This window comes from Pleurodeles waltl, chromosome 7, assembly GCF_031143425.1.
Source record: "Pleurodeles waltl isolate 20211129_DDA chromosome 7, aPleWal1.hap1.20221129, whole genome shotgun sequence".
Taxonomy (NCBI): Eukaryota; Metazoa; Chordata; class Amphibia; order Caudata; family Salamandridae; genus Pleurodeles; species Pleurodeles waltl.
Window position 1 is genome coordinate 955,826,952 of NC_090446.1, and position 13,496 is coordinate 955,840,447.

A 13,496-nucleotide genomic window follows, 5' to 3' on the forward strand; every position below is an offset into this window, starting at 1 on the left:
TGCCTGGCATGTTACCCCCATATTTCACTGTATATATGTTGTTTTAGTTGTATGTGTCACTGGGACCCTGCCAGCCAGGGCCCCAGTGCTCATAAGTGTGCCCTGTATGTGTTACCTGTGTTATGACTAACTGTCTCACTGAGGCTCTGCTATTCAGAACCTCAGTGGTTATGCTCTCTCATTTCTTTCCAAATTGTCACTAACAGGCTAGTGACCAATTTCACCAATTTACATTGGCATACTGGAACACCCTTATAATTCCCTAGTATATGGTACTAAGGTACCCAGGGTATTGGGGTTCCAGGAGATCCCTATGGGCTGCAGCATTTCTTGTGCCACCCATAGGGAGATCTGACAATTCTTACACAGGCCTGCCAGTGCAGCCTGAGTGAAATAACGTCCACGTTATTTCACAGCCATTTACCACTGCACTTAAGTAACTTATAAGTCACCTATATGTCTAACCTTTACCTGGTAAAGGTTGGGTGCTAAGTTACTTAGTGTGTGGGCACCCTGGCACTAGCCAAGGTGCTCCCACTTTGTTCAGGGCAAATTTTCCGGACTTTGTGTGTGCGGGGACACCATTACACGACATATGTGTAGCGTCACAATGGTAACTCTGAACATGGCCATGTAACATGTCTAGGATCATGGAATTGTCACCCATTCTGGCATTGGGGAGACAATTCCATGATCCCCCCCGAGTCTCTAGCTCAGACCCGGGTACTGCCAAACTACCTTTCCCAGGGTTTCACTGCAGCTGCTGCTGCTGCCAACCCCTCAGACAGGTTTCTGCCCTCCTGGGGTCCAGCCAGGCATGGCCCAGGAAGGCAGAACAAAGGACTTCCTCAGAGAGAGGGTGTTACACCCTCTCCCTTTGGAAAAAGGTGTCAGGGCTGGGGAGGAGTAGCCTCTCCCAGCCTCTGGAAATGCTTTGATGGGCACAGATGGTGCCCATCTCTGCATAAGCCAGTCTACACCGGTTCAGGGATCCCCCAGCCCTGCTCTGGCATGTTCGGGGGCTCAACGACCACAGGAAGGCCAGGTTGGTACATGCATATTTGGTGCGGCACTGTGTGGATGTCTGCCTATTGCAGGAAACTCATTTGAACACCGCCCCTGCCCAAAGACTGCGTCACACCAGATGGGGACACGTTTATTCAGCTATCTATTCCAACTATGCCCGGGGGGTGGCGATACTGATACGTCGCGGGTTGGATTGGCGGGAGGGCTCTGTTCAATGCGACCCAGAGGGTAGATATGTTTTGGTACAGGGCATTGTGTGCGGAGTTTCGGTGGTATTCGTGGCTGTGTATGGGCCTAATGCTGACTCCCCAGGTTTCTTTCATAAGCTTTGGGGGCAAGTGAAAGCCACTGGATGCGATACAATTGTATGGGGAGGTGATTTCAATGCAGTACTGGATGACAAAGCAGATACCTCTCAGAGGAAGTACAAAATAACGAAGTCGTGGTTAAAGAAAGCGTTGTTCCGCTTTCGTTAACCAGGACTTCGTTATAAAAAAGTCGGCATAAAGGATGTTTCCCCTTGGTACCCACTACAAGCCAGGCCAGCCTCCTACACGTACTTCTAAGGGGAACCCTTGGACTCTGTGCACACTATTTCTTACTTTGAAATAGTATATACAGAGCCAACTTCCTACAGCCACCACACATTTTAAAACCATTTTAAAAGAGATGACAGACAACTGTTGAAAAGTTTAAAGTGTTTATTACAAACAGTTTTCATTTCAAACATGTACACGGGTAAGGAACTAAATGAAACCTAAATCTTTCGAGACGCAAACCTTTTAACAAAACTGTACAACGGTTCAAATGTCAGGATTACATTAGAGCGATAACCTTGTGTTAATTTTCAGTCTCTTTTTAGGCTCCATATGTAGAGCGTTGCTGCTCCTAGACTGTGTTAGCTGAGGAAGGAAAGGTGATCTCGGCATCGTGGGACTCATGGTAAAAACACCAGGGGTCGGATCTTTCGAACTTTCAAGCCTTCGCCGGTGGTTGGCTTTACCGACGATCGTGGAGGGAATGTTGAGTTCTGCAACGCCGCTTAGGAACTGCTCTGATCCTCTAGGAGCGTTTTGTGTCGATAGTGTTTTACTGTACGTGAGACCTCTCACCAGATCGTACGTGTGATCCCGCAACCTGTTGTCCTTTGTAAACAAATTCACCCTGGTCGTTCCAAGAGGTCAGATCTTTAGTAGCAGTCATTTTACCGAGCAGCATTTGCGATGGCTCTCTATACCTCTGACTTATATTTTTTAAAAGGTCTTCGACAAAGGCATCTGTGGGGGCCAGGGGTCCTAGGTCTTGAGGCGCTTTCGGGTCTGCTGGCGGCTGTACAGTGTCAGGGGTATACAGAGTCAATTTGTTGTTTTTAGCGGTTAATTATTTGTAATACTGTGAAACGTTTTGAAGGGCTCCTGATAAAGCCCTGCTTTGTTGTGTGGTTTTAAATTGGTTCGGTTCAAAATGGCTTGGATCTCAGCATCGAGATGCTGCATCTCGTTTCTGCGTATGTCCCAGACGTCGGTGGTAGAAGGGCCCAACTGTTGAAGCTGCTGGTGAGGCACAAGGTACATTTTTTTGGCATGCTCCGTCAGGTCCTCGACAGGAGACCTGTAATTAAGGGTATAGCTATACCCAGCAGCGCACCTATAAAACCTCCAGACTCTTCAGTACGCGGAACTGGCTAGTTGATATCGGGACATTACCTTTTAGGGTGTTTAGGGCTATTTCTGAAATGGCTGCCACTAAATCGTCCGAAGCAGCGCACAGGATAGCTTTTCTTTTCAGGGGGCTGGCTGTGACCAGCATTTTTAGGCAGTTTAAATTACGTCAGAGCCGCGCCGACATGGTAGTGACCGTATATTACAAGGTTTAGAGTGTAAATGTTATAAAAGTCCTTTTAATGGGTCTTTTTATAGGCTTTGCTCATTGTTTTAGACGTGTAAGTGACGGGGAAGTCAGGTGGGAAAATACCGGAGCATAGTCTGTAGTCTTCTAGAGTATTGGGTTTTAAATCTACCAGTATGTAGCCTTGGTGTTTCCGGTACGTCGTTAAACGCTTCCATTTGTGTTTCCCGGGTACATCTGTTTAGCTATAATTGATATTTGAAGCTTGTTTTGTCGTTTTGTAAAGCTCACATCACAGTAGGGATGATTGTATTCCTGCAGGCCAGGTTGCTAGAGTGCCAACTGTTAGGGACAGGTCTCCCTCTGTTCATTCACATCATTCTTCTGTGTCAAAGCATTCCCAACCCACCCACCCTGATGACAGACTGTTAGAAAGGGAACTCAGTAGATTGAGAGTAGAAGAGTCCAGGATGAAGCTTAAACAGCAACAGCTGGCTCTAGACAGGGAATCTCTAGACTTAGAAAAAGAGAGACATAGGTTGGGGTTTGGACACCATGGTGGCAGCAGCAGTATTCCTGATAGTAATCCTGTGAAAGAGCATGATTCTAGGAATCTGCATAAGATAGTTCCCCCTTACAAAGAGGGGGATGACATTAACAAGTGGTTTGCTGCACTTGAGAGGGCCTGTATGGTACAGGGGGTCCCTCAAAGGCAGTGGGCTGCTATCCTATGGCTATCTTTTAGTGGAAAGGGTAGGGATAGGCTCCTTACTGTTAAGGAAAGTGATGCCAATAATTTTACAGTTTTGAAGAATGCACTCTTGATGGATTTGGCTTAACCACTGAACAATACAGGATTAAGTTCAGAGAAACCAGAAAAGAGTCCTCACAAGACTGGGTAGACTTTGTGGACTATTCAGTGAAGGCCTTGGAGGGGTGGTTAAATGGCAGTAAAGTTTCTGACTATGAAAGCCTCTACAATCTAATCCTGAGAGAGCATATTCTGAATAACTGTGTGTCTGATTTGTTACACCAATATCTAGTGGACTCAGATCTGACCTCTCCCCAAGAATTGGGAAAGAAGGCAGACAAATGGGTCAGAACAAGAGTGAACAGAAAAGTTCATACAGGGGGTGACAAGGATGGCAAGAAGAAGGATGGTAAGTCTTCAGACAAGGGTGGGGACAAATCTAAAAATGAGTCTTCATCAGGCCCACAAAAACACTCTGGTGGGCGTGGTGGGTCCAAATACTCTTCTAATCAAGTAAAGAAACCATGGTGCTATTTATGTAAAGTAGAAGGCGATTGGACAACTGATGCCAGTTGTCCAAAGAAAAGCACCAAGCCTCCCACTACCACAACCCCTACTGCAACCTCTAGTACCCCTAGTAATAGCAGTGGTGGTGGGAGCAAAACTACTAATAGCCAATCCAAGGGAGTAGCTGGGCTCACTTTTGGTAATTTAGTTGGGGTTGGTCTTGTTAGGGAGACCACAGAGGCTGTGTTAGTCTCTGAAGGGGCCATTGATTTGGCCACCTTGGTTGCTTGTCCCCTTAATATGGATAAGTACAAGCAACTTCCCCTAATCAATGGTGTTGAGGTTCAGGCCTACAGGGACACAGGTGCCAGTGTTACCATGGTAATAGAGAAGCTGGTAAACCCTCAACAACACCTACTTGGTCACCAGTACCAAGTGACAGACGCTCATAACAACACTCTTAGCCACCCTGTAGGAGGCTGGACTGGCTTGTAGTGAGTACCAAGGGGTACTTGCACCTTGCACCGGGCCCAGTAATCCCTTATTAGTGTATAGGGTGTCTAGCAGCTTAGGCTGATAGATAATGGTAGCTTAGCAGAGCAGCTTAGGCTGAACTAGGAGACGTGTGAAGCTACTACAGTACCACCTAGTGTCATATGCACAATATCATAAGAAAACACAATACACAGTTATACTAAAAATAAAGGTACTTTATTTTTATGACAATATGCCAAAGTATCTTAGAGTGTACCCTCAGTGAGAGGATAGGAAATATACACAAGATATATATACACAATAGCAAAAATATGCAGTATAGTCTTAGAAAACAGTGCAAACAATGTATAGTTACAATAGGATGCAATGGGGAAACATAGGGATAGGGGCAACACAAACCATATACTCCAAAAGTGGAATGCGAACCACAAATGGACCCCAAACCTATGTGACCTTGTAGAGGGTCGCTGGGACTATTAGAAAATAGTGAGAGTTAGAAAAATAACCCTCCCCAAGACCCTGAAAAGTGAGTGCAAAGTGCACTAAAGTTCCCCTAAGGACAAAGAAGTCGTGTTAGAGGAATAATGCAGGAAAGACACAAACCAACAATGCAACAACTGTGGATTTCCAATCTAGGGTACCTGTGGAACAAGGGGACCAAGTCCAAAAGTCACAAGCAAGTCGGAGATGGGCAGATGCCCAGGAAATGCCAGCTGCGGGTGCAAAGAAGCTTCTACTGGACAGAAGAAGCTGCGGTTTCTGCAGGAACGAAAAGGGCTAGAGACTTCCCCTTTGGTGGACGGATCCCTCTCGCCGTGGAGAGTCGTGCAGAAGTGTTTTCCCGCCGAAAGAACGCCAACAAGCCTTGCTAGCTGCAAATCATGCGGTTAGCGTTTTTGGACGCTGCTGTGGCCCTGGAGGGACCAGGAGGTCGCAAATTGGACCTGGAGAGAGAGGGGACGTCGAGCAAGACAAGGAGCCCTCTCAGCAGCAGGTAGCACCCGGGGAAGTGCCAGAAACAGGCACTACGAGATTGCGTGAAACAGTGCTCACCCGAAGTCGCACAAAGGAGTCCCACGTCGCCGGAGACCAACTTAGAACGTCGTGCAATGCAGGTTAGAGTGCCGTGGACCCAGGCTTGGCTGTGCACAAAGGATTTCCGCCGGAAGTGCACAGGGGCCGGAGTAGCTGCAAAAGTCGCGGTTCCCAGCAATGCAGCCCAGCGAGGTGAGGCAAGGACTTACCTCCACCAAACTTGGACTGAAGAGTCACTGGACTGTGGGGGTCACTTGGACAGAGTCGCTGGATTCGAGGGACCTCGCTCGTCGTGCTGAGAGGAGACCCAAGGGACCGGTAATGCAGCTTTTTGGTGCCTGCGGTTGCAGGGGGAAGATTCCGTCGACCCACAGGAGATTTCTTCGGAGCTTCTGGTGCAGAGAGGAGGCAGACTACCCCCACAGCATGCACAAGCAGGAAAACAGTCGAGAAGGCGGCAGGATCAGCGTTACAGAGTTGCAGTAGTCGACTTTGCTACTATGTTGCAGTTTTGCAGGCTTCCAGCGCGGTCAGCAGTCGATTCCTTATCAGAAGGTGAAGAGAGAGATGCAGAGGAACTCGGCTGAGCTCATGCATTCGTTATCTAAAGTTTCCCCAGAGACAGAGACCCTAAATAGCCAGAAAAGAGGGTTTGGCTACCTAGGAGAGAGGATAGGCTAGCAACACCTGAAGGAGCCTATCACAAGGAGTCTCTGACGTCACCTGGTGGCACTGGCCACTCAGAGCAGTCCAGTGTGCCAGCAGCACCTCTGTTTCCAAGATGGCAGAGGTCTGGAGCACACTGGAGGAGCTCTGGACACCTCCCAGGGGAGGTGCAGGTCAGGGGAGTGGTCACTCCCCTTTCCTTTGTCCAGTTTCGCGCCAGAGCAGGGCTAGGGGGTCCCCTGAACCGGTGTAGACTGGCTTATGCAGAATTGGGCACATCTGTGCCCAAGAAAGCATTTCCAGAGGCTGGGGGAGGCTACTCCTCCCCTGCCTTCACACCATTTTCCAAAGGGAGAGGGTGTCACACCCTCTCTCAGAGGAAGTTCTTTGTTCTGCCATCCTGGGCCAGGCCTGGCTGGACCCCAGGAGGGCAGATGCCTGTCTGAGGGGTTGGGAGCAGCAGCAGCTGCAGTGAAACCCCAGGAAGGGCAGTTTGGCAGTACCAGGGTCTGTGCTACAGACCACTGGGATCATGGGATTGTGCCAACTATGCCAGGATGGTATAGAGGGGGCAATTCCATGATCATAGACATGTTACATGGCCATATTCGGAGTTACCATTGTGAAGCTACATATAGGTAGTGACCTATATGTAGTGCACGCGTGTAATGGTGTCCCCGCATTCACAAAGTTCAGGGAATTGGCTCTGAACAATGTGGGGGCACCTTGGCTAGTGCCAGGGTGCCCTCACACTAAGTAACTTTGCACTTAACCTTTACCAGGTAAAGGTTAGACATATAGGTGACTTATAAGTTACTTAAGTGCAGTGTAAAATGGCTGTGAAATAGCGTGGACGTTATTTCACTCAGGCTGCAGTGGCAGGCCTGTGTAAGAATTGTCAGAGCTCCCTATGGGTGGCAAAAGAAATGCTGCAGCCCATAGGGATCTCCTGGAACCCCAATACCCTGGGTACCTCAGTACCATATACTAGGGAATTATAAGGGTGTTCCAGTAAGCCAATGTAAATTGGTAAAATGGTCACTAGCCTGTTAGTGACAATTTGGAAAGAAATGAGAGAGCATAACCACTGAGGTTCTGGTTAGCAGAGCCTCAGTGAGACAGTTAGGCACCACACAGGGAACACATACATATAGGCCACAAACTTATGAGCACTGGGGTCCTGACTAGCAGGGTCCCAGTGACACATAACAAACATACTGAAAACATAGGGTTTTCACTATGAGCACTGGGCCCTGGCAAGTAGGATACCAGTGAGACAGTGAAAACACCCTGACATACACTCACAAACAGGCCCTTAGTGGGGGTAACAAGGCTAGAAAGAGGCTACTTTCTCACACAACCCCCCCCCCCCCAAACGAAGGACAATAAGGCTAACCTTGGCCAGTTGAGACTTTATTGTCTAAGTGGTGATAAGTAGAGAGTAGCTCTGCAATAGACTGGTTACTCCCTTTATCATCCACTATATGGTTACATCCCTGTGGGGATGTAAACCACCCTGTTTGAAGTTTTTTAGCTAAGCAACCATGTGAAGATGTATTTTCAGAGTTTCTATCAGTAAGTTTTAGTTTAGAGCAGTGGGAATTGTCCACTGAACCTATTTGTAGTGATGGAAATGCCAGACAGGGATGCTGTCTCAGTAAAGCCATAGCTGGGCAAAAACTTTGTCCATATGGCTGGAAGAGAGAACAGGGATGCTGTTTCTCCTGAGTTGGGGCAGGGCAGGGATGCTGTCCTATGAGCTCCACACTAGGGCAGGGATGCTGTCCTAAGTGTTGTGAGGCAGTGCAGGGTTTCTGCACTAAAGTTTCTCTGGGAGGGTTGGAGGGATTAGGTTAACTAAAATGGTGCTCTTTTTCTCACCAATGTTAGTTATCCCACAGAGAGGTACTTCTACCTCAGGGAGTACAGTTTTGCCAACTGATGATTCCCTTGGAACAGGTGCCACCCCAGGAGAGGTTTCTCCCACCACAGGAATGGTATCCTGAATGGTAGGGTGGTTAGGGTATACTGTGATACCCTTTTTACCTGTTGTTGGAGAGGGATCCTGAGTTTTCAGGCCTTCTCTCCTTTGCTTTTTCATTTCAGTAGAAATGAGAGGGAACAATTCCTCTGGGATGCCCAGCATGGCTGCATGGGCATAAAACTCTACATCAGCCCAACCTGAGGCCTCTAGGTCATTACCTAAGAGACAGTCTACAGGTAAGCTAGGTGATACCACCACCTGCTTAGCGCCAGTAACTCCACCCCAACTAAACTGAATTATAGCTAAGGGAAGAAACTTAGTGGAGTTATGGACATCAATAATCTTATACTGTTGTCCAATGATGTGTTGTTCAGGAGGCACTAGGTTTTCAGTCACCAAAGTGATACTGGCACCTGTGTCCCTGTAGGCCAAGGCCTCAACACCATTTATTGAAACTGTCTGCCTATACTTATCCATTGTAAGGGGACAAGCAGCCAGTGTGGCAAGGCCAATGCCACTAGGTGTGACAGAAACTGTCTTGGGACTGACTACCCCAGTTTCTATGATGGACCCATAAGTGAACCCCACTACACCCTTTGCTTGACTGTTGCCAGCAGTCCCACCACTAGTACCACTACTGCTAGGGGCACTAGAGCTTGATGTATTAGTGGTGGTAGGCTCAGGGGGTTTACCTGGACAGGACTTATCCCCTGGCCTATGGCCTCTGTTTTTACACACAAAGCACCAAGGCTTTTTAATGTGTGCAGGTTGAGAAGAAGAGGAAGAATTAGTTTTATCCCCACCCTCTGAAGAGTGTTTAAGATTTGAAGTGGGATCTTTGGTTTTACCCTTATCCCCATGCTTATCTTGAGATTTTTCACCCTCTTTCTTCTTATTGCCATCTTTGTCACCCCCTGTATGAACTTTTCTGTTCACCCTTGTTCTGACCCATTTGTCTGCCTTCTTTCCCAATTCTTGGGGAGAGGTCAGATCAGAGTCCACCAAGTACTGGTGCAACAAATCAGACACACAATTATTAAGAATATGCTCTCTCAGGATCAAGTTATACAGGCTGTCATAATCAGTAACTTTACTGCCATGTAACCACCCCTCCAAGGCCTTCACTGAATGGTCAATTAAATCAACCCAGTCTTGTGAAGACTCCTTTTTGGTCTCTCTGAACTTTATCCTGTACTGTTCAGTGGTTAAGCCATAACCATCCAGGAGTGCATTCTTAAGAACTTGGAAATTATTAGCATCATTTTCTTTCACAGTAAGGAGCCTATCCCTACCTTTTCCACTAAATGATAGCCATAGGATAGCAGCCCACTGCCTTTGAGGGACATCCTGTACAACACAGGCCCTCTCAAGTGCAGCAAACCACTTGTTAATGTCATCCCCCTCCTTATAAGGGGGAACTATCTGATGCAGATTCCTGGAATCATGCTCTTTTGCAGGATGACTATGGGGAATACTGCTGCTGCCACCATGGGTATCTAAACCCAACTTCTGTCTTTCTTTCTCTAGTTCAAAAGACTGTCTATCCAAATCCAGCTGTTGCTTTTTAAGCTTCAGTCTGGTTTGTTCCACTCTCAACTTATTGAGTTCCCTCTCTAACATTCTGTCATCAGGGTTGGTGGGAGGGACATTCTTAGACACATAAGAATGAACAGAAGGAGACCTGTCCCTTACAGAAGCCACCCTAACAGCTTGGCTAACAGAAACATCACTACCACTACCAGTATGGTGAGAATAAATGCTTTTGCTATGATGTGAGACAACACTATTTGTATGGTGAGGCTCTCCATCATTACCAACTATGCTAGACTGTCTAGTAATGGGCAGGCTAGGAAGTTTCTTTCCTGAATCTTTTCCTGGGGGAGTCCTTGGATCAGATTGGGAACCATTTGCTACTTTTTCAACAGATGTGGCCCCTATGGCCTTATCTTGTTCTCTAAGCATGTTAAGCAATAATTCCAAAGAAGGATTCTTCCCTACACTCAAACCTCTCTCTATGCAGAGACTCCTTGCTCCTTTCCAGCTAAGGTGATCATATGCAAGTTTGGACAGATCAACATTTTGGCCTGTGCCAGACATTTTTAGAGAGAGTTAAAGTGATAGAAAAAGAGAAAAAAGTTTTCAGAACTTTTTAGAAAGACAGAAAAAAAAACTTTTTAAACTTTTAAGAACTTTTTGAAAGTTTAGAAGTACTTTTCAGCACTTAGAAAAGAGTGAAAAGAGGAAATGCAAAACTTTTTGGCTATGTGTATATACACTGACCTTGTTTTGTATATTTTTCTCTTATGAAAAGTACAATGACAAGAGTGGTAAGTAGTCTCAAAGCACTTATCCCACCGCTGCACAACCAATGTAGGAGGCTGGACTGGCTTGTAGTGAGTACCAAGGGGTACTTGCACCTTGCACCAGGCCCAGTTATCCCTTATTAGTGTATAGGGTGTCTAGCAGCTTAGGCTGATAGATAATGGTAGCTTAGCAGAGCAGCGTAGGCTGAACTAGGAGACGTGTGAAGCTACTACAGTACCACCTAGTGTCATATGCACAATATCATAAGAAAACACAATACACAGTTATACTAAAAATAAAGGTACTTTATTTTTATGACAATATGCCAAAGTATCTTAGAGTGTACCCTCAGTGAGAGGATAGGAAATATACACAAGATATATATACACAATAGCAAAAATATGCAGTATAGTCTTAGAAAACAGTGCAAACAATGTATAGTTACAATAGGATGCAATGGGGAAACATAGGGATAGGGGCAACACAAACCATATACTCCAAAAGTGGAATGCGAACCACGAATGGACCCCAAACCTATGTCACCTTGTAGAGGGTCGCTGGGACTATTAGAAAATAGTGAGAGTTAGAAAAATAACCCTCCCCAAGACCCTGAAAAGTGAGTGCAAAGTGCACTAAAGTTCCCCTAAGGACAAAGAAGTCGTGTTAGAGGAATAATGCAGGAAAGACACAAACCAACGATGCAACAACTGTGGATTTCCAATCTAGGGTACCTGTGGAACAAGGGGACCAAGTCCAAAAGTCACAAGCAAGTCGGAGATGGGCAGATGCCCAGGAAATGCCAGCTGCGGGTGCAAAGAAGCTTCTACTGGACAGAAGAAGCTGCGGTTTCTGCAGGAACGAAAAGGGCTAGAGACTTCCCCTTTGGTGGACTGATCCCTCTCACTGTGGAGAGTCGTGCAGATGTGTTTTCCCGCCGAAAGAACGCCAACAAGCCTTGCTAGCTGCAAATCGTGCGGTTAGCGTTTTTGGACGCTGCTGTGGCCCTGGAGGGACCAGGAGGTCGCAAATTGGACCAGGAGAGAGATGGGTCGTCGAGCAAGACAAGGAGCCCTCTCAGCAGCAGGTAGCACCCGGGGAAGTGCCAGAAACAGGCACTACGAGGATGCGTGAAACGGTGCTCACCCGAAGTCGCACAAAGGAGTCCCACGTCGCCGGAGACCAACTTAGAACGTCGTGCAATGCAGGTTAGAGTGCCGTGGACCCAGGCTTGGCTGTGCACAAAGGATTTCCGCCGGAAGTGCACAGGGGCCGGAGTAGCTGCAAAAGTCGCGGTTCCCAGCAATGCAGCCCAGCGAGGTGAGGCAAGGACTTACCTCCACCAAACTTGGACTGAAGAGTCACTGGACTGTGGGGGTCACTTGGACAGAGTCGCTGGATTCGAGGGACCTCGCTCGTCGTGCTGAGAGGAGACCCAAGGGACCGGTAATGCAGCTTTTTGGTGCCTGCGGTTGCAGGGGGAAGATTCCGTCGACTCACGGGAGATTTCTTCGGAGCTTCTGGTGCAGAGAGGAGGCAGACTACCCCCACAGCATGCACAAGCAGGAAAACAGTCGAGAAGGCAGCAGGATCAGCAATACAGAGTTGCAGTAGTCGTCTTTGCTACTATGTTGCAGTTTTGCAGGCTTCCAGCGCGGTCAGCAGTCGATTCCTTATCAGAAGGTGAAGAGAGAGATGCAGAGGAACTCGGCTGAGCTCATGCATTCGTTATCTAAAGTTTCCCCAGAGACAGAGACCCTAAATAGCCAGAAAAGAGGGTTTGGCTACCTAGGAGAGAGGATAGGCTAGCAACACCTGAAGGAGCCTATCACAAGGAGTCTCTGACGTCACCTGGTGGCACTGGCCACTCAGAGCAGTCCAGTGTGCAAGCAGCACCTCTGTTTCCAAGATGGCAGAGGTCTGGAGCACACTGGAGGAGCTCTGGACACCTCCCAGGGGAGGTGCAGGTCAGGGGAGTGGTCACTCCCCTTTCCTTTGTCCAGTTTCGCGCCAGAGCAGGGCTAAGGGGTCCCCTGAACCGGTGTAGACTGGCTTATGCAGAATTGGGCACATCTGTGCCCAAGAAAGCATTTCCAGAGGCTGGGGGAGGCTACTCCTCCCCTGCCTTCACACCATTTTCCAAAGGGAGAGGGTGTCACACCCTCTCTCAGAGGAAGTTCTTTGTTCTGCCATCCTGGGCCAGGCCTGGCTGGACCCCAGGAGGGCAGATGCCTGTCTGAGGGGTTGGCAGCAGCAGCAGCTGCAGTGAAACCCCAGGAAGGGCAGTTTGGCAGTACAAGGGTCTGTGCTACAGACCACTGGGATCATGGGATTGTGCCAACTATGCCAGGATGGCATAGAGGGGGCAATTCCATGATCATAGACATGTTACATGGCCATATTCGGAGTTACCATTGTGAAGCTACATATAGGTAGTGACCTATATGTAGTGCACGCGTGTAATGGTGTCCCCGCACTCACAAAGTTCAGGGAATTGGCTCTGAACAATGTGGGGGCACCTTGGCTAGTGCCAGGGTGCCCTCACACTAAGTAACTTTGCACTTAACCTTTACCAGGTAAAGGTTAGACATATAGGTGACTTATAAGTTACTTAAGTGCAGTGTAAAATGGCTGTGAAATAACGTGGACGTTATTTCACTCAGGCTGCAGTGGCAGGCCTGTGTAAGAATTGTCAGAGCTCCCTATGGGTGGCAAAAGAAATGCTGCAGCCCATAGGTATCTCCTGGAACCCCAATACCCTGGGTACCTCAGTACCATATACTAGGGAATTATAAGGGTGTTCCAGTAAGCCAATGTAAATTGGTAAAATGGTCACTATGGCTTGGCCCAGGAAGGCAGAACAAAGGACTTCCTCAGAGAGAG